Source organism: Peromyscus leucopus, chromosome 19, assembly GCF_004664715.2.
Source record: "Peromyscus leucopus breed LL Stock chromosome 19, UCI_PerLeu_2.1, whole genome shotgun sequence".
NCBI lineage: Eukaryota > Metazoa > Chordata > Mammalia > Rodentia > Cricetidae > Peromyscus > Peromyscus leucopus.
In genome coordinates, this window is record NC_051079.1 from 43,024,132 (window position 1) to 43,046,635 (window position 22,504).

At 41.6% G+C, this 22,504-nt stretch overlaps 1 pseudogene; it reads left to right on the plus strand.

Annotated features, from left to right (window-relative positions):
* Positions 1 to 15,087: 15,087 nt before the first annotated feature.
* On the plus strand, positions 15,088 to 15,573 carry LOC114706084 (annotated as a pseudogene).
* Positions 15,574 to 22,504: the final 6,931 nt, after the last annotated feature.

Below are 22,504 nucleotides of genomic sequence, written 5' to 3' on the forward strand. Positions count from 1 at the left end.
ATGCATCACTACGCATTGTGAGCCAAATTTTTGTCCCTTCTCAATTCAAAATCTGCCTGCTATATTAACAAGGTACTTTGCCACATTCTCGCTACATTTGGTAGTGAATTATCCATTGTGATTATTGGCAGAGTAAATGTTGGCATCTAGACTCAACTTCCACATCACTAGGGCTGTTATCCCTGCCAGCTCCCTCCCATGACTAAGCTCCGATTTCAGGTAACAACGTGATATTTATCACCAGCTCCCTTTAAGAAGTTTGCAATTTTAGTTTGTTTTCTTTTAAGCTAAACACATATGTTTGGTATATTTATACACACACAGCCTCACTTTGAAAGTCTTCTCCTGTGCGATGGAAATTTCATTTTGCACCTGAGTTAACCGAACAGCCACATGGACAAAATGATTTTCTTCTGTACAGAAATGTAGCAGGTAATAAAGCTGTCTTTGTAGGAAAGTGAAAACTCTCTACGTAAAAAGCACTAATTTGGTGACTATGTTAAACACACTTTCATATAAAATAGTTCCGGCCCTGGAGGAGCTTGTAACCCGTGAAGGAGGGGGGAGGGGAGGGGAGCTTGCAAACCTTGGAAAGGCGCCAGACAAAGCCAGCAATAAGTGCTAAGTGATGAGTGTAGAGGAAAGGAGCTTGCAAACTTCATGGGGGTGGGGTGAGGTGGGGGGGAGGAAGTATTGGTTTAAAGTGGAGTGGCCTGGAAGCCTTTGTGTAGCTGGGAAGTTGTGAGTTTAAAGCTGGAGAACAGGCAGGGTGTGGTAGCAGATCCATATAATCCCAAGATTCACAAAGCAGAAGCAGGAAGGTCATGAGTTCAAAGTCAGCCCGGAAAACATAAAAAGCCCCTGTATCAAAATAAACAAGGCTGGCAAGGAAAACATAAAAAGCCCCTGTATCAAAAATAAACAAGGCTGGCAAGATGGTTCAGCAGGAAAATGCAGGTGCTTACCACAAAGCCTGACTACCTGAGTTCTGTCCCTGGGACTCACATGGCGGAAGGAGAGAACTGGAGCTTATAAGCTGTCCTCTGACTTGCCATGGTGTGTGCTCCTGCGTGCACACACAAAAGAAAGAAAGAAATGTAACAAAAATTAAAAACAAACAACAACAAAAGAAAAACCTAGGTATACAAAGGGCAGGAGGCAGGGTGGGGGGATAATAAAAAGTAGAGATGCTAATAGATGAAAACATTAAGGAAACACCTTGTCTTTGTGGAAGTTAACAAGTAAGCAAATAACTGTTCAGGCCCCATAAGATCAACACTGTCCTATTTGTTAGGGATATAAAAGTGATGAGGTCTTTACCATCCCAAGATCCTTAACAACAAAAGCATGACGTGGGACTGGAGAGATGGCTGATCGGTTAAGATGACTTCCAGCATCTATAACTCCAGTTCCAGGGGATCTCATGCCCTTTTCTGACATCTGCAGGTACCAGGCATATATGTAGTATATAGACATACATGCAAGCAAAATACCCATAACATAAAATTAAATTAAATTAAAAACCTTTTTGTAAAAAGTCTAATGTAACCTAGCCTATGTAACATAGCATACTCATCAGCCTGCCCTAGGTCCCATCTTGGCTGTTTTTTTCACACAACCTTGCAGAGATCGTACCGTTCTGAATCTCAGACCCTCAGATGTAAATACTGGCACAATGATGCCTTCTCTCTAAGATTGTTACAGTAAATATGGGAGAGAAAAATCTCTGAGAGAAAGGGATCAATAATTAGCTGATAGTGATGATTCTGTATGCTGTAGTTATCCCTACCACTTCCTGCGTCCCACAAAATGACCATCATACAACCATATTGATCACAGTGACCAAGATCGATTAACCAAAGTCCACTAAGGCCTGTTATGCCCCAGAGACCGTGTAGGGCCAGCAGGATTTGATACCCTGGGTCCACCTCCAAAGAGGAGCATGTGGGCTCAGATCTTTCGCATACATAGCTGCAGGTATAGGCAACTTAACTAACTGCTCCCAATTACATTTTTCTTATTTTAAAAAGAAAATAACCGAGCTTGGGAGCGATCTCTTTGGGTTAAAGGGCTTGCTCTAAAAATTAATGACCTGAATTCAATCTTCAAAACCCATGTAAAAAGCTGGATGAGGTTGGTGTGTATGTCATTTTAGCACTCCAGGAGAAAATGAGAGGCAGAGACAGGGGAATCAGCTGGAAACTTGGGGGCCTGATACTTTGTTCATATGCAGGGCTAAACCACAATAGAATCCCTTCCTCAAAACGAAGTGGGAAGACAAGACTACTCTGATAATTGTCCTTTGACCAATACTTGGAACACACACACACACACACACACACACACACACACACACACACACACACACACGTACGCGCACGCGCACGCGCATGCACATGCACACGCACACTTAAAATAATAAAAACACCAACTTCTTCAACCTCTTAGGAGATAATTACAATGAGTTATGAAAGCATGTATTGACGTTCAAAATTATTAGCTATGATTTGAAATGCCCCAGTGAACTGGATTCATTCCGCCAGCTGGCCGCTAATTTTTTCACACCTTCTGGGGGCGGAGCAAACTGAAGTACAGCCACCCTTTCTCTTTGGAATGAGAAAGAATCACGTGAATAGAGGCAAAATATAAAAAGAGTAGCTAATTTTATTTGAGAACATACTGTGTATCCGCGGCTGTCAGGAATGCCTCTATGAGTTCATGGTAATGATGTAGTGCACTGCTGTGTTCTTCCAATTGAAACACTCATCCTGGGAGAAAGAGAGAAGGTCAGAAGGCCTTAGACAGCTCAGGAAGCTGCACTCGCAAGGCCCTGCCCCAAGTTTACAAAAGCTACTATAGGGAGAGTCATGGAGCCTACTGTAGGCTGAATGGGGAGCATGAGGGATGCAGCCTTCATGAGCTGTGGCCCATGCCTGAGTGGGCTCTTCAGAGCTACAGTCCTTGAGTTTCTCATGTGCCTATAAGTAACCCTTTACCCAAGTTCCCGCAAGTAACCCCAATAAACTCACTGCTTTACCAAGTTGGAGTTGGGTGGCATTATTTCTTTGGTCTGTTGTCAGTACCCTATGGGAGACAAATGTGTTTGTTCATGTCTTCCTAGGTAATGTCACACCACAAATGGTTACATCAGTCCACAAAGATACTTCTTGTTGACATCACTTTTCTTCATTCAAAGCTGTTGTATGACTTTACTTGGAAAGACATGAACAAACACCTACGCATCCCAGACAGGACACTGGTGACAGATCAAACAGTTGGTTCTACCCAAGTCCAACCTGCTAAACCAATGGGGTCATCATCGGGGTTATTCACAGGAGTATAGGTAAAGGAGTTACAGTGAAGATTCGGAAGCAGTTGTAGCTGAAAAGCCTACCGGAGCTTGGGTGCTGACTCATAGATGCTGCCTCTCTGGAGTTCCCTGCAGGGCTTGTAGGTAGCTCGTCATGTCAGAGTCTCCTCTCGGAGCTGGGGAAGGGCTTCGCGAATCTCACTAGTTCCAGCTTTTCCAGACTTGTGTTGTGAACTAATGAGCCTCTCTCCCTCCTTCCTCCAGGACAGAATGTTTCAATTCACACTTTGATGCTAGTCATTTATTGTGTCACTCAAGTGCAAAATTTAAGACAAAATAACTTTGGTGTGAAGAAAAAAGAAAAAAAAAAAAAAAAAAACTTGGGCATTGTCAGTCTTCAGAAAAGCCCAGGGCAAGAAAGCAGGAAGCGGAATCTGTTTTCATAGACCATTTTGTTTCTATTTAATTTGTGTCTGGTTGGGTAAATCAAGATGGCCACACTTGCCAGAGAAACAGGGAGTGGAAGGATTTAAAAATAAAAAAAAAAGTCAAGTGTGTATCTTGCGGCAAGCCTTGGTGAGGTATGTCACTAAGCAAATGCTCCAAGGGCAACAGAGTTAGTACAAGAGGTTTATTGGGGGAGGGAAGGGGAAAGGGAAAGAGAGAAAGGCTGTGGGGGACATGAGAGGCAGACAGACAAACAGACAGAACAGGGAAGAGGAGCAAGAGACAAGAAAGGCGCTCGCACAAGAGAGAGAGAGGGGGGAGGGGGAGGAGAGGAGGGGGGAGGGAGGGAGGGAGAGAGACACAGAAGGAGGGGGAGAGAGCACTGTGCCCTGGCGGACACTTTTAAGGGGTGCCCATGTCTTTAGCTGAAGGTGGAAAGGCATCCTCAAGAGCAGGGACTGGTACAGCTCCAGGAACCAACATTCCTCCCCTCTGCTTATTGTAAGAAGGTGACGAAATAGGAAGGGGTAGCTGGTGAGGTGGGGATAGGGGTGCCACGTTCTTTAGACTGCTTCCTGTTTTCTGGGGACATTGACATCTTTGGGGACCCAAGAAATCGAGGATCCTGGCCAAGTCCTGAAATAGCTGGCTGTTTCACTTGCTGTCCAGGCTCCAGGCTCTGAGGGACTGTCCAGCACTAGGAAAGTGCAGGCCTAGTTGAAGCAGTCTGTGAGGGTGGACCACCTGGAAGCAGCCATTTTGAAGCTGTCCAGGATGCAGATTTTGAGGGGACACCTGGCCCTGGCAGGATGCTGGCAGAAGATAAAGGTAAAGAGTTCAGAGGGAGGGTGTCCCAAGACCAGGGAAAGGTGGAAGAGATTCCCACCCTCAGGAACAGGCAGTGGGTGGGGAAATGCTGTTGACTGACAGTATTTATCCGGAGTCCATTTGACCTGTGTGAGGTGGACCCAAGTCAACTCCCTGGAGCTTACAGGAATGTTTTTGAATTTGCAAAAGGAAAATGTGGCCCTCTCAGCCAGTTTCAATATGACAGAGTGAATACATAACCAGAGTTCTAGGTTAATAGCTGGCCAGAATTAATTAAAGTAAATTCAACAGTGAGGAAGTGATACGCTTTCAGTGACTGCAGGGAAGTTGGGCACTGGATCTCAGACGTAAGAGTGCAAGCCTGCTGGTGAAAATGTCATAGATTTTTTTATAGTGAGTTTTCCTCTAAATGTAAATGAAAGAAAACAAAAGATAATGTTTCATTGTATAGGCCATTGCCTGGAATTTAGGAAGTGCCTTCTGGGTTATCATAACAATCTTTTGGAAATCTGAAATACTTACTAATTTCATGAATTTGGACTCATAGACCATAGTAATCATACTCTCATATCATAATCACAACTCTCACGTAGAAAAACCTTTACTGTTTTTGAAATAAAACTTACAAAATAGCTCTAGGGCCTCAAACAATGTATAAGGAGCACCCACACAAGAAGTTAAAAGCAAATGGCCATGTAGCCTGTGGCATGGTATTCTAAAGAAACACTGGTTTTCCTCTTTTTGGCTACCAGAATAGGCAAAGAATGGACCTCAAGAGATTAGAATTTCCCCCGGTAATCTTCTGCTGGACAAGAAAGGGCTGAAGCCTCGGGGGTAACTAACTGTCAGAGGAAGAGCTGCCAGAAGACCTGAAACCTTATCTCTCCTTGTAGGGGAGACTTGGAGCTGAGGCAGTGGTGGACTTAGATGTGCATGGCTCTTGCCTTCTCTTTAAACCCTCATGTGAAGATCACCCCCTGCATGATCAATTTGGGGAGGTCTCTGGGATCTATGGCCACATTGAAGAAATCTCTCCTTTCTGCTTTTCACAATTTTGTTGGGCTCTTTTAATTGTTTTCTTAAGGATGGGTGGCCAAACCTGGCTTGTGGGATATGGGCTGTGACCTGTAAGTTTGGTAACAAATAGAAATTTATTAGTAGTAGCTGTTTTATAAATACAGGGAGCTTTTAAAATAAAGGGCCAATTTGTTTGGCCAAATGACAAGATTTCATGCTGGTCCTACCTAAACTACAAAAGCTTCTTTTTTGATAATTATGAGACTTTGGGAGTAATCCCAATTCTACACTTACCTAATTCTGGAATGGCTTTGGAAAATACCACAGTAAATGATCCAAGTTATACAAACCCAACACATTCTGCATTTAACCAGTTACACCATTAGGGCTATCTCTTCATAAGAATTTTTCTTTTCTTCCTTTTTTTTTTTGGTTTAGCCCCAGAGATCGCCTGGCTCTCCCTCCGAAGTGCTCGGATTAAAGGCCTGCACCACCACCGCCCAGCACTGCGGCATCCTTTAAAAAGCCATCTGAAATATTAATAGAATTTTGAATTCAATAGTGCTTCTAACACCAATTGACATGGACTGGTCATGTCTAAAGGGCAAAGAGTTTACAAAGTTTGAATCTTAGAAGAAAAAAAACAATGGAAACAGAGCCATACATCAAGATGAGAGTCGGATAATGTTACCTGAGACTCTTATCCTCCAGCTTCAAGAAGTGAAGTCAGGAGACCCAGAGGAATCATTTGGTTTAGAGTTCAGAATTCTTCTAATCCCTTTGGCCGGTTAGAAGGACATGATCAGTCTGTGTGCATCTGTGAGTGATTGAAAGTACATGGGAAGTGTTGCATGAGTTCCTGTCCCAGGAACATGCAGTGAGCATGGCTATTGTGAAAGTAAACATTGTAAATCATGGCTGACCCAAGCAGACGAAGAAACACAGACTCATTACCAACATGCAGAAACCGACGCTTTCACAGACACAGAGTAATGAAGAAAAAGCATGGAACAACTCATTACAAAAACCATGGTATTTCCACTGTGATCCTCTATATTTAGTCTTAGAAAAGAAAAGTGTATTTAATTGTTGCTCTCTTGGGAATTCTTCTGCTCTGCTTCAATTTCTTAGCTTCCTTCCTAAGACAGCTAGGAGATGACACAAAAGAAGTCTGATTATCTGGGGTAACTTTATAGCCATTTGAACAAATATTGCTGGCAGGTTGCATTGATAAGGTTCCCATATGGGCTGTAATGGGCTGTGACTAAGTAAAAATAAAATTTATGTTAAGCAAGGGGTGTTACTCAAAAAGAAAAGAGTTATGGCAAGGCCAAGCTATTCGGCACTCACCCCCACTGCAGCAACCCATTAATACTGCAAGCTGGGTTTTTCCTTCTTCTCTGCATGCCCATCTTAGTGATGCTTGCCCCACTTCCATGGGAACCAGGAAGCGGGAGGGAGACTCCCTGCTGGGAAGGCAATCAGACAGTTCAGGAAACTCTCAGAAATCCATCAGGATTTCGCAGAGCCAAGGGTTGAATGGAAACCTTTGCTCCAAGCCAAATGTATCGAAATAGAAATATCTTGAGCTCCACTCAAACATTGCTCTACGCTTCAGAGAGATAAATGCCACATGCTTTTTATCCCCTCATCTGTGAATCCTGGGTTTTGTATAGATTCATACACACATACACAATTACATAGGGCATGAAAGCAAGACCATCTGGGTGAGGTCAACAGGAACTGACTGGAGGGGGTGGGAGGAGGAAAAAGCAGGTAAGGGTGAATATGGTCAAAGTCACATATAGTTGTCTAAAAATGTTGTTTGTAGTCTATCATTATGTACAGCAAATAGAAACCAGTAAAATGTATAATAAAAGTCAACAAATCTGCTTCCATCAGTCACTGGGTGAGGGTTCTATGATGACAGTTAGGGTATTCAGCCATCTGATCACCAGAGTAGGCCAGCTCAGGCACCCTCTCAACTATTGCCAGTAGTCTATGGTGAAGTCATGCTTGTGGATTCCTGGGAACCTCCCTAGCACTCTGTTTCTCCCTATTTCCATGGTATCTTCATTTATCATGGTATCTCTTTCCTTGCTCTCCCACTCTGTTCCTATTCCAGCTCAAACCTCCCACTCCCTTAAGCTCTCATTCCCCATCTCTTGCCTCATTACCCTCTACCAGTTTGCTCCCCGTGATGGAAGCAGTTGCTGAGACCCATGGCTGGATCCCAGGCAGAGCTCCAGAATCAATAATGAGAGAGAGGAGGGATTCTAAGAGCAAGGGATACTGAGACCATGATTGGAAAAAGTACAGAGACAGCTAGCCAAACAGTGGAAACACATGAACTGTGGACCAATAGCTGAGGAGCCCATGGTACTGGACTAGGCCTCTGGATAATGAGAAGTTGTTAGCTAGCTTGAACTGTATAGGGACCCCAGGCAGTGGGATCGGGACCTGTCCCTAGTACATGAGCCAGCTTTTTGGAACCTAGGACCTATGGTAAGACACTTTGTGCAGCCTTGGTGCAGGGGGGGGCTGGACTGTCAGTGAATGTGTCAGGCTATGCTAACTCCCCATGGGAGACCTTGCCTTGGAGGAGGTGGGCATGGAGGGTGGGTTGCAGGGGAAGGCTGTGGGGCGGAAGGAGGGAGGACAGGGGAATCTGTGGTTGGTATGTAAAATGAATAGAAAATCTCTTAATAAAAACAAAAAACAAACAAACAAAAAAACCAAAATGCTGCTGGTCGCAGGAATATATCTTAAGAACTCAGCTGGTTATGGCAAAGTCACTACCTGGAGGGATCAGGGAATTCCTTCAGACGAAGCCAAATTCCAAGGAGCTATGGGTGTTATTTGACTTATTATATATCAGCTGTCTTCTGTTATGAAAATCATGTATGCCTTCATAGTTTTCCCAATTGACTTTTCCCTAAGAAGGACTAACAGTGTGGACTGATCACTCTCTGGACATACACATTCTAGGTATTTGGAGAACTGCCTCAGGAAAAGCTTTCTCTGGAATCAGATATCTCCCTTGGCCACTTTCAAGGACTAGCAGTAATAACAGTCCACATAAAGTCTCCTGATTTAAGGTAAATTCCACAAGGAGACACTGCCTAGGTCAGGTGGATGTTAAGTAATAGCTTTACACAGTTTAGCTCAGACCCTCCTTTCTTACAGCCTTACTAACTTTATAGACCTTTAACTCCTTACCTAACCACTTCTAGCAATATTTAGATAACTTTCTGTGCTGACAGCTATGCTCAGCCAGAACCCCAGTTCAAGCCTCTCTGTAATTATCATCATTGGCAGCATCCGGCCAGTCCATCCCCAGATGGAGGAAAGTACCTTATCAGAGATATCTCTATACTCTCTAAGAACAGACTTAAGCATCCAGGCTGACCTGTTTGAGAAGGCCTAGCAGATGTGCCAATTAAGCTTTACTTCCTTCTTTCCCAAACCTTACCTCTAGTTCCAGATCTCCCTTTAACTATCACCAGAGGCATCTACCTGTACACAGGTTGCCTAGCAACTGAGCACACTTTCCCCCATCCTGCAGAAAAATGACAGATAGCTTGGACAGATAGGAGCCACAAAAAAAGACAGTTTTATTTTCTCCCATTGACCTCGCAACTTATAGATTCTTAACATTTTCTACCAATCACGTTTAAGATTATAGTTGAGCACATAAGAGCCCTCTTTTTAGATATTACCTGAATTTAGCCTTTAGTTAATTCATTTCTCCATTGGTCACTTCCCTTTGGGGTTGCAAATGATAATTAACAGTTATCCCCCCTCCGTTTGACCCTGGAAGCCTGGCTTTGCACTGCCAAGGGATTACTCCTTGTAAGTGTATATATACCAGGACTCCCAGGGCATGTGGAGGACAGAGAGACGGAGAACGGGGAGGAATAAAGAGGATTTTGACCAGAGAGTACGTGTGGACGAGATGGAAGATGAGGAAGAGTCAGATGGGAAAGTACTAGCTGGGTATGAACAAGATGAAAAGGACCTAGATAAGGCAGAATTAAGACGAGAGAATTAAGATAGCACTTAAGCGGGAGTGGTGGACACGCTTAATCCAGCATCGGAGAGAGCAGCGATCTCTGTGAGTTCGAGCAGCCGGCTACCAAGTGAGTTCAGAAAGGCGCAAGCTACACAGAGAAACCCTGTCTTGAAAAACCAAAAAAAAAAAAAAAAAAGATAGCACTTAGAGGGAACAGTAGACAAATATAGAGAGAAATCAGGCAAGAAAGGAGCTAGGCACAAGAACAGAACTGAAGCTGTGTAAATAGGTTGTTATGCCAGAGGAATTAAAACAAGTGGACTATAGAGCTCCATGTGCTGAGATTCTATTTCCTGAAAATAGTCCTTGCCCTTAGTAGTTCTCTCTCCTGAGCCCCTGGGATGTATGATATTAAGGCTGGTCCATCTAATATTATACAAGAACAAAAAAAAAAGTCAACAAATACAGTTACAAAACACAAAATAAAACAGTTTCACTGGAGCAAACAGAGAGTGCCAGGCTTGAGGAAGAAGAGAGAAGAAGGGCAGAGAGAGAAAGAGAGAGAGAGAGAGAGAGAGAGAGAGAGAGAGAGAGAGAGAGAGAGAGAGCTGAAAAGCAAGACCCGTTAATACTTTAACAACAATAGGTTAATCCAGGAGTAGGAGGACAAAAAAAGCAATAAGACAATAAAGGTGAAGTTAGACCTTTGGAACTCGATTTACTAGGTCTAAATAATAGATTAACTTTCATTTATTTTGCTATTGTCTTATGGACATGCCTCTTTCTAAACCACCACGGACACTCTTAACTTACTTCATTTTTCTTATGTCCTTTTTGTTTGTTTGTTTGTTTGTTTGTTATTTGTTTTTTGAGACAGCCCTGGTCATCCTGGAACTCACTCTATAAACCGGGCTGGCCTGGAATTCACAGAGATCCTTCTGCCTCTGCCTCCCAAGGCTTGGGATTAAAGACATGTGCTGTCACTGGCTGATCCTATGTTGTTACAAAAAGACAAATTTTACTCCATGTCTACAGGTATTATTATTCTTTTTCATGATTAATTGCAAAAAAGTTTTTGTTTGGGGGCAAAAATTGGGTCATATTCGACTTTGGTCTTAGTGATATTCAAGAACTATTTCTGTTCTCATCTCTGTTAAGTAGTAAGTGTGAGAACTGACTTTTGCACAGTACTATTACCAGCTTATATTTTAGATTATTATGTGAATATTATTAACATATTTCTGGAGGAATGCTGGTATTCTAACATAAAGTCAAAACAATGATAAGTAAGTGAATATTTTAACTATTTCAAAGGAAAGTTTTCAAAAGGAGCAACAGTAGACCAGCCTTAAGGAACATGTGGGAATGCTCAAAGTACTCTGAAATGTTTTATAGCTTTTCTTAAGCAGCTTCCATAGCTCTGTCAGATCAGTGAATGAAAGGACACATTGCATTCATGATTTTATCCCATCCAAGAGCCTTTGAAATTGTGTTGCATGGGAATCTAAAATGCTAGACTTGTTCAGGGTGGAGCTCAAAAGCGAAGGCATACTCATTCACACTCCTTGGACTTTTGCAAATGTAATGAGAGCAGCTTTGGAAACTCTTTGCATTACAACTATAATTGCAAGAGGAAAAATCTGCAATTTAATATAGCTCAAGATTGCACATCTGCCTGGAGACATCTGCCTACTAGCTGTGGCATATTTCTACTTACGAATTAGAGTTGTATTTAGAGAAAGACGATCTGATATCTGACAGACGGTTGCCTTGCCTTGAAGAGAAAATATAACCAAGCAACCCTATCCTTGATACACAGGCTACCTGGGGCTGTATTTTGAGCTCACATCTGCAACTAATAACTTCCTTCCCCTGTTGTCCCTTCTGTCCTTTTGCCTTCCCCTAGCAATGCTTCGCCTGGTTTGCAGTTCTTTGATGAGGTTACCTGAAACCATCATTCATTACTGTCTATCTGCAGCTCTACTGAACTTCTCTACAGAGGTAGCAGACCAGGGAGAAATAGCACACTCCTACCACTGCCATATTGGCAAGCCTACTCCTCCTGATAACTATGAAAACAGCCCAAGAAGCCCAAGAATCTTACTTTTTGTTGTTTTAGTAAATGTCAAGTATTACCTATTATGGACAGAAGTACTTTTGAGTGCAATTGTTAGGAATGCCTGCATGAGTTCATAGTAATGGTGTATTGCACAGCTACTTCCTTCCTATTGAAATACTCATCCTGGGAGAAAGAGGAAAGCTCAGAAGACCAGAGTCACTGAAACTCAGCTCAGGAAGCTCCAAGAGTTACAGTCACAGGCCCCATCCCGAGTGTACAAAAGTAACAGTCTACAGGGAGAGTCATGGAGCTGACTGTAGGTTGAATGGGGAGCATGAGGGATGTGACCTTCCTGAGCTGTGGTCCATGCCTGGGTGGGCTCTTCAGAGCTACAGCCTTTGAGTTACTCATGGTTTAGAAGTAACCCTTCACCCATGTTCCTGTAAGTACATGAGGAATGTCCTTTACTATGTCAGGTAGAGGACTAGAATATGGATGTCAACTAGATATCAGCATGGCTATGACTTGACCATGTCTGGTCAGGCAATCAGGTGAAAGTTTGGGTGATAAAAGCTTGAAAGGTAAGTATTACAAAAGAATGAAAGGGCCTCGGTATGGAGGAGAATTTCAGTGGTTATAGGAGTACATGTAGAGGTTACTCTCAAGTGACCACCTAGTTAAATGGCATTACAAGGCATCAAAAGAAGAGAGAAGGTGGTTTGTCTATATATTGATAGTAGAGAGGGGGAGGGAGGGAGGGAAGAAAAGAGAGAAGGGGGAGAGAGGGAGGGAAGGAGGGAGGGAGGGAGATGGAGACTAGATCATCCTCATATCTCATATGCCATTCTTCAGAAGTTATACATCATGTATTTACTTATTTATTGATTAATTTATTTATTTATTCATTTATTTATTTTGATATCAGGTCTCTTATTGGGCTGGCACTTGCTTAGACACTTAGACTGGCTAACTAGTAAATGCCAGGGACCCATCTGGCCCTGCTTCGCTAGCACTGGGAATATGGTATCTACTATATCCTAGCATGTCGAGAGTTATCAAACTCTATCTATAGCTTGTGGCATGTTGAAATCTGCTGCTGTTTTCCGGCATTTACAGTTAGCCTCTGGTTCAGCTGTGATGCATTGCACTATAGTGGCCTCTGATATTACTCTCTCACTCACTCACAGTCTAGACATACAGAGTGCTAATCATCCTATTGAAACTGTGTGCTTTGCCTCATTCCACAGGAAATTATTTGTGGAAACCCAAGATTTCAATAGTGTACTGTGGTTTGAATGTGTACCCCCAAATTTATAAGTTGGCGATTAATCCTCAGTATACCAGTTCTGAGAGATGGGACCTTAAACAACTATCATGCTCTGAGAACTCCGCTCTCATCAGTGGATTAATGACCTTATCACAGAGTGAGTTGACAATCTCTGTACTGCATTCATCATGGAATTGCTCAGTCCTTTCTGGTTCTCTTGCTGTGTAACACTTTCTGTTTGTTATTATACAATATTCAAGCCCATAATCCTGGGCTTCTCCACCTCCAGGACCAGTACATGCCACTGGAGAAACACAAAACAGATGGGCTGAATATGATGCTATAATCCAGTGGTTCTCAATCTTCCTAATGCTGTGACCCTTTTTTATTTTATTTTAATTAATTAATTAATGTTTTTTGGTTTTTTTGTTTGTTTGTTTGTTTTTTGTTTTTTGAGACAGGGTTTCTCTGTGTAGCTTTGCAACTTTCCTGGAACTCACTCTGTAGCCCAGGCTGGCCTAGAATTCACAGAGATCCACCTGGCTCTGCCTCCCGAGTGCTGGGATTAAAGGCGTGCGCCAGCACTGCCTAGCGCTTTGACCCTTTAATACAGTGCCTCATGTTGTGGTGACACTCCCCAACCATAAAATTATTTTCATTGCTACTTCATAACTATAATTTTGTTACTGTTATGGATCATAATGAAAATATTCGATATTTAAGATATCTGATATGTGACTCCTGTGAAAGGGTCATTCACCTCCCAAAGGGGTCATGACCCACATGTTGAGAACCACTGCTATCGTCTGTCATCATTTCTCACATCTCTCTTTGCCTTTCCCATCTTGCAGTGAATGAGTGAAAGAAAAAGATGTAGCCTCGATTTCCTAATTAGTATTGTTACTGGAGATTTAGGAAGGCTAGGGGACATACAGATTATATGGAATTTAAAAAATTAACAAACAAAAACAGGGCTTCCTCCTGTTTCTGGAAATTAAAGGGTTGCTCTGTTGCACGAGACAAACACAGGTCAGCAACTATTTTTTCTGTTTTTTGTTTTGTTTTTGTTTTTGTTTTTCCCCCTTAACCTGTCTCTAACAGTTTCATGGTTAGTAAAAATGCCCCCAGGCTTCAGGAAAATGGATTTTCTCGTTCTTAGTTTTGATTTTTATTGTACTGCGTCTCTTCCTCTGTCTTTTGTATCTTAGCAGGGAATCAGAAATGGAGATGCGTTAAGGATGGACGGCAGGATGCCACTTAGTATGAAATGATCTATGTTGTGTTTTTAATCATTAGGCCTTGTGATTATCTTTCATTTCAATCATTAGAACAGTCTATTAACTCCCTCCGTCCCTATCTGCCTCCCACTCCCATTCCCTAACTCTGGTACCAGCCAATTCCTCACCGTATTGATAACACCACCTCCCATTGCTTTCCTATGCAACAAGGATAGAAACCATCTATGTCTTTAAACTGATGTAGAAAAAGAGCCCCAAACTGCCCAAATATGTTTATAGTTTTCCTTAGAAAATTGTTCCCCTTCTGTTCACTCATATAGTTCTCATTTTGATATGATCAGGCACTTAGATAATATCCAGATACTTGAGATATTTTTACCCTTCTGGATTTTCTTCAAGTTGTTCTCTGTTTTGAAGGTCCTTAGACATTTTCTTCATTTAGAAAATTGCTATCTACCCTTCATGATTCATCTCAAGTATCATTTAAAAATTATAAAGCTGTAAGAAGGATGCAATATTTTTCTGAATTTATTTTATAGACAATCCCTAGTCAGATCTTGTGGAACTCCTTTTTTCTAGCCAAGTCTTGTGGGACACATTTTATAGAATTAATTTGTGGTGAATAATAGGCTAAGTTATGGTGTCACCATTACTGTGCTAGAGGGGCAGGAAGGCTTAAGCAGAGGCCAAAGTCAAGACTGCAAAATAAGGGGGAGGCAGAATGTAGGCTGGGGAGATCAATTGACAGACACACTAGGCAGAGGAACCATGGCACTCAGATTTTATCTTGATTAGTGTGGTACATAAAATTATTTAAGAGTTGTTGAATGTCAGAGTCTGTCATCTTGAGTAGGGTGAGTGTTGTGGGCTGAGCTGGGGCTGCAGGGGAAGGGGAATCCAGATTGAAAGATGCAGACCACCAAGGCACTGCTTATTTCTCCAGTTCTGATCCACACCTGTAGCCCGGATCTAATCTGCCTGTGTCTGCCTCCCTCCTAAGCAGACCAGAGGCCCTAACTAAATAGACTTCCTGCAGCAGCTCCCCTCGCCAGGTGGCCAGATGGGTGTTCCAGACCTCTGTTGTTTCCCGGGACATTGATACAACAGCCAAGATCTTTGAAGTTTATTGGCATGCAGTTGGTGTGCCTGGATCAGGGGCTGGCACTGGAATGGTGTTTGGTTATTGGCTATGCCAGGAACCAGTCTCTAGAGCAGCAGCTCTTCTTTTCTGCCATTCTGGACTTCACCCTGTCTGAGGCCGTGGGGCTGTTTTGTTTGATGGTCGCCTTCCTCATGGCTCTCAGCCATGTGAGGCTCCCTGGGTCACCCAGCCATCCCTGCTACTTTGACGTCATGTCAGTCCTGGTGCTGGAGTATGCTCAGCTTTGCTGCTAAACACAATATTTCTTCTTTTAAAAATTGCTGAATGCCAGTTTGAACTTATTCTATTTTCTGCACCGAAGACAGTTCTCCTTAGTTACCTCTTCCTGTAGGTTGTTCTGGCCCTCTGAAAATTCTGTTCAGGCCTCGTTTTGATATCCCTTGTCCAGTTCATGATGACCAGCTGCTATTTCAGTACGTGATCACTTGATGTTCCACGGTCAAGCACTGTGTCACTAATAAAGCCTTGTAGCAGGCCAGAAGCGATTTCTCAAATGCCATGCCAGGATCTATTGCAAATGTCGCGACCTTGTTCAAGATACACAGGGCATGTGTCATTATTCTACTCCTGGGGCTTGGCAAAAGTACCTCAAGCTATCTTGTTCCAGCACTGATGACACCTTATTTTGTCTTAAGAAACCAGTGGACATTTGCTGCCTACGTCTCATGCTAATATCCATAGATATTTTTGCAGATTTCCACTTCCTTCCTATACAGTTAACTGAGAAAATAAGGTATGTCTCTTTCAAAAAAGACTAAGGAGAACTCCAGTGTTCAGCTGCTAAGATATCAGGTATCTTTTTCTGACATTGTATGAAAAAAAAATGGCTTGAGTTATAAATTACATGAGAAATTTTTGATTTAGATAAGAAACATTGACCTTTGGACCATCCATCCCTACTATTTTCAGAGCATTTAATCTGGGTTATAATATACCATCTACCCAATAGTTTGTCTTTAAGAATGCAGCTCTATAATATTCTACAAGATCCTTTTGCAGTCAATACAATTATTGTATTGTACAATATGCGTACCTGGCTCCCTGCATCTAAACATTGCCACACTGTTTTGGATTCTTATCTGTTCTGTGATGGACTTTCCTCCTGTCAGCCTTGTAGAACAGAAAAGAGCCACCACTGAGCTTTGTAATGTCATTTGTGCTATTCTGACAAGCTCATTCATGATGGCCACTCCATGAAACATCACTTGGGACTCCATCCAGACTTATGAGTCAGTTCTAGCATGACTGTCTTTGAGGTTTTCAATTCCTTTCTGTCCTAGCTACTAAAAGGATTCTGACACTTCAGTGACTCTTGATGAGGGCCATCTTTCCCCCATGCTTTCAGGAGTAGTTCTAGTTGCTAGTTCAATCATTTCCCAGGGTCTTTCCTAGAATATTAAATCCTCTCTATTTCAAGGGAATGTTCTCATATCAATTTTCTTGTATCCAATTTCATGACTTGGCATAGGGATCAAGGACTCAGAATCTAGTCCTTTCAAATACACTGTAGCTAGTTCTTACAGCTTCCTTGAGGGACAGCCTCTTTCTTTCCTATGGGGTTCACATGACCCTAGCTGGATTAAATACTGATTCAACCCATGTTATATGTTTATTGGAAGTGGAGGGACCTTAAATTTGACATTCTAATTGAGTAGCAGGTTCATTACTAGGAACTGTTCTTCCTTAAGAGCCACGACTGTGAGAATGACTCTTCTGGCACTGGTTGACCAGTTAGCTGAGGATATATCTCTAAAGAGCCATCTCAGTGCAAGAGTTCCTTGTAGATCATTTGAAGTCTCAGCCTCATCTATATATTCAAGGCTGATCTGTCCAGTTTTGGCTCCCTTATATTCTCCTAAATGCTCTTCCATAGGCAACTCCTATTCAATCTCCTTGAGTGCCCATCGTTCCTTCAGAGTGTGTTTTTCAAGGAATCTAGGCTAAGAAATCATGTACTTTCCAGTTGTCCTCCTATTTATTTGTGCACCACATGTCCCTCTCCAAATTACAGAAATAACATTGAAATTCATTTCAGGTGGTAATGCTGTACTGTCAGAGGCCATGGAGAAAACTGAATGAACGCATGCGCTACACCTTCACAGTGAGAAGAGGTGTTTGATGTTTAAAGGGGAAATGCCACTAGCAGGGTATGGTCATTTACAGCAGAAGAGGGTGGCAGTCCAGAGGAGTGTGGTGGAGGAGCTAACAAGAGAGAGACATGGGACGAAAACTGGCATCAAAATGTTGATGTACAAGAACAACAGCTGAAGGGCGGAGGATGCAACAGGAAGCCTGGTTAAAAGGCAGCACCCCAGAAGAAGTCCCACGGTGGCAGCACGTTAGGAGACCGTCTCTCAGAAGGGCATTTAGGTGACTCAGTGGAGAGCGTTCAGCCTTGGTGAGAACTGACAGAACACCTGGTGCTCTCTGCTCTTCCTGAGCTGCATCATGCCTCATTAATGGTGTATCTATTCTCTTTCTTCCCTCAGCACAGCATTAAAAACTGGAGATGAAAGCGTGCCATTCTAAAACATATTTGGCTCAAAGAAAAAGATGCTACCCGGGACTACAAAAGATCTCTCTTTAATGAAACTTTAATTAAACTTTGCTTTAATTTGGATCACAATGAAGAAAATAGGGAACTTTTCATGTTGCCTCAAGTGGAGAGTGCTGATGTCCCCAAGGAATAAAATGTTGCCTTTATGTGTCTCTCAATTCTTTGCAAGTTTCAGTCCTACTGAAAGTCCACTGCAACAGCATAATCAATTGTTTGCTTTTTCCTTTACAGATTAATATGTCTTTTGGACAGATACATTAAAAATGTGTTTCTTGTGGGTGTGCCCACTGAGATGTTAATAAGAGCAGGGATAGCTAGGAGAACAAAGCCCAGGGGCATAATAACCAAAAAGTCCCAACTCTTTCCTTACAGTTAACATAATTATATCTGGTGTCAAGAAGGCACCAGATGGGAGCATAGAAGAAACAGGAAATGACATTCTTCTGAAAAGTTCTTATGTGACAAACATCTCAAAACATCTACAAAAGCCCATACCTGAAAACAAGACTCAACTACAGCATGTTGTGTTTGGACTCTGGCCTGTTTCTGAGAGAAAGTGCATGTTGCCGATAGCCGTGTGTTACCTCTTCAACATGTAGAGGTCCATATGTCTCAGATTTGCCTTTGACCACAGATGTTTGCCAAGAACAGAAATGTGTCCTCATCTGTAGAGAGTAGAAGAAAGTTAGGTAAGTTCTGAAAAAGAACTCAATTGAATCTTGTGTACTGAAGACGATTGTTGGGTGTGTTACCTACAGATTAGAAAAGGAAGATGCACCCTACCTTTGACCACTGAAAAATATTGTTAGTTGGCATTGAATTAAATAGAGCTTTCTAAAGCAGCAGGATCAACATGTGTATATATTGCAAATGGTGATTTATTATATTGGCTTATAGGTCAAAGTGGCCATCTGCATACCATAAAGATAGAGGACCCAGGAACTACCTTGTCCTTCCAGACGTCTGGATGCGTCAGCCAGCCAATCCAGCACTGAAACCTGAGACATTTCCTGGAGAGTCACTGAGACTGAATCCACACAGGAAGTCTGAAGATGCTGGAGTCTGATGGCAACAGCAGCTGTTAGCTAGACCTTCTTACACAGAGGACGTAAGCGCAGCCAGCCTCACAATGGTTCTCCCTCAGAACTCTTCAAATGTGGCCAACCGTTGGATGGTGCTGCACATACTGTGGGAAGGTCTTTCTCCCTAAACTAATACCCTGGCAACACCCTCACCAACACCCATCCAAAGCACGATTTATCCCCAAATACATTTTGAATCTATTTTTGTAACAGTGGGTCAAAACCCAGGAAAAGATTGCCTTCAAACTCAGCTTAAGAATCTGTATTTAAGAATTCTTAAATCCCGTTTCCTAGGTCTGTTGATAATGTTTTCATAGGAACACAGCAATGCTTGCAATCTATGTTTTGCCTATGGGTGTTGCACACAACAAAGGTGGGACAGTACAACTGTCACAGAATACAGCTCCCAAAGCACATTTGTTACTGGGCATCTATTATATCCATTGTACGTAGTGATGGGTTTCATAAAGGCATTTTCATACAAGTATATATTATCTGCTTCTTATAAAACAAACACATAAACCCTTGTTGAAAGGGAAGTAGCTAACATCTGAAAAACAGATTCTATTATCTGTCTAGGGCCAAGTATCAGCAGCAAAATTAAGTACTAGCCAGAGGAATCACTCCGAGCTTTGGGCACATGTTACTTACACTTTCACTTTCATTTACGAAAGACTCTGATCAGAGTAATTGCTTTAAACACATGCGTAATTCATATTGGTTTAGTTGTAACATAAACATGTAAGTGTGTGTGTGTATATATATATACACATATATATGATGTATATTTATAATTTATATTTTGATTTGTGAACATCACCATGCTGCTACCATGTTATTAACACCTACACAATCTATTAAGTCCCTGGTGGCAGCCATATTATTCTTCTAGGCCCTAAGTAATCTGTGAGCTTCAGTAGAGTGAGCAGTGGGCTGCTGAGGGGGAAAGAGAAATTTCTCAAAGAACACAGGGTGAAGGAAGATCATTATCAAGGACCTCCTCTGGATGCTCTGGGCTGTTCTCTTAGACCTGCCTACTTACAGTCTCACTTGGAATGTCCCATGTTGTTCTCTTTTTGACAGTAGGGTGAATCTGTGCCTGGGCTACAGATCTACAACCGTTGCATGTGGATAGGCAGACACTAAGACATCACATGTGCTGTGGAGTGTGAATACCTCAGTCCTTAAGGATGCTATACCTTACGAAGGCCTAGAATGAGCAAGGTGCCAATTAATGAAGAGAGTCCGCTGCATTCTCCCTCTGTCATATCTTTCCACATGCATGGGCTAAGCAACCATGGACTAAAGTCTCTGAAATTGTGAGTCAAAATACCCACTTTTTTCTTTAGGTGGCTTCTGTCAGATATTTCTGTCATGTGACTAGAAAAGAAATTCATATGTTGCCTTTTATAGGATATTATTTTGAGACACAGAGACAAACGTTTGTGTGAATCTTAGACCTTAATAGTGGGAGTCATGCTAGGAAAATGGAAACCAAGAGAAGTGACTTAGTTCTCATCTGATATTTGGGGGTCTAGAGAGGGACTAGATGCAGTCTCCTCCTCCTTGAGAACAAGGGCACACATGACACAATCTTCTCCTTTCAGGACTTGAGTCCACTTTTCACAAAAGGAAGAAGAGTGAGATAATGAAGTCACTAAACATAAACCATGGAAAATCTCTTAATATTCAGAATTGATCAAGTTTAAATACATTTTTAAAATGTAGAAGATAGCCTCGATTGACAAATGTCCATATTCCATCATCAACTGAAATGATTTCAAGAGCTAAATTAGAGAAAATTTAAAGGACATATTTTTGTACACATGTGGGTGACTGAGAAATCTAAGGTAGCCCACAAATGATCTGACAAGCCTTTACTCCCTACTTTTGTACTTTGGTCACCCAATGTGACTTGTTCTGATGATGAAATTAAAGGTGGCTAGATCTGAAAGCAAAGGGTACTCTGGTAAGAAAGTATTGACTGAGACATGGGAGTCATAGATGTATCCCTCGTCTGGCAAGGTCTTGGGTTTCTTGACTTCAAAATGCTCTTCACCACACAGAGAAGGAAGCTTAAGCCTCAAAAGGGCCTTAGCCTTGCCTTTTTCAAAGCTGTAAATACACATAGCAGTTGATTAGAAAAGGAATTTGAAAATATTTTCCTAATGATTACCAATATATTATACTAGTAGACAAGGAAAATACCGAAGTTCCTTTCTCCCATCTGACAGTTTTGTACTTAATACCATAGAAACGTTAATTGAATTTTGTTTTAGCTGTTTCTACTGATCCCACACTATGTCTGATGGAATATAACCACATGAAAATAGTAAAATCATTTTTTAAAAAATTGCTGTTATACCAGTACTAAGCTGGGAAAAAAAGAAGGAAAAGAAAAAGATTATTCATGAATCTTGAAGTCAGTTTTCTCCGTTTCCTTCTTCCCCTGACCCCACACCTATCTCTAATCTTTTCTTCAAGGGATAAGATATATCCAAGATGGAATTTATTGCTAACTTAATCAATATAGTGACAGAAAACTATCATTTCCCACTGAACGGAATGTTAAATCTTCAATATCTTTTTAAAAATACATTTTTTAATTTTTGAAATTAAAACAAATTTCCTTTCTCAGACCTCCCCATGCACCCCTCTTGCTCTCTCTCAAATCCATTGCCTTATTTCTTTACTGTTATCTACGTATGTAAATATACATATAAGTACAAATTGTATATACCTAAATGTATATATACACCCTATTCACTTCATATATTGTTACTTGTTTGTATATGACTTCAGGGCTAAGCATTTGGTATTGGATAAACAGTTTGGGGCAAAAGCAATAACTTACAATATTTTGGAAGTCCTGGACAACCCTGACCAACAACTGAAAAAGGAGCTTTTCATGCCTGGTATTAAAATATTTGTTGAATAGTCTGTGGATCTTGAAGGTAGTATCATCATCCCAGTTGGTAATTTTTCACTTAAATATATACATATATTATATATGTGAATTTAATATTTATTTATTTCATTTACTTAATTAAATAATATAAATGAAATAAACAAATTAATATTGATTTATTTCATTTAACATGTATATAAATGAAAAACGTATTGTTTTATGTATTATATATAATCTTAGTTGGATGGTTAAGAGTATGGTTCCTTATAACTTTTCCACACATATTTACTGTAATTTATCCTTTTCTCCTATGGTAGATTGAATGAAAATGGTCCCCATATGCTAATATAGAGTGGCATTATTTGAAAGGATTAGGAAGTGTGACCTTGTTGGAGTAAAGTGTGTCACTAGGAGTGGGCTTCAGAGTTTCAAATGTCCAAGCCAGGTCCAGCCGCTCCTCCTCTTTCCTGCTGCCTGCTGATCAAATGCAGAACTCTCAGCTACTTCTCCAGCACCATGCTTCCTACAATGACGGTAATGGACTGAACCTCTGAACTGTCAGTCAGGCCCAGTTAAGGTTTTCCTTTATAAGAGTTGCCATGGTTGTGGTGTCTTTT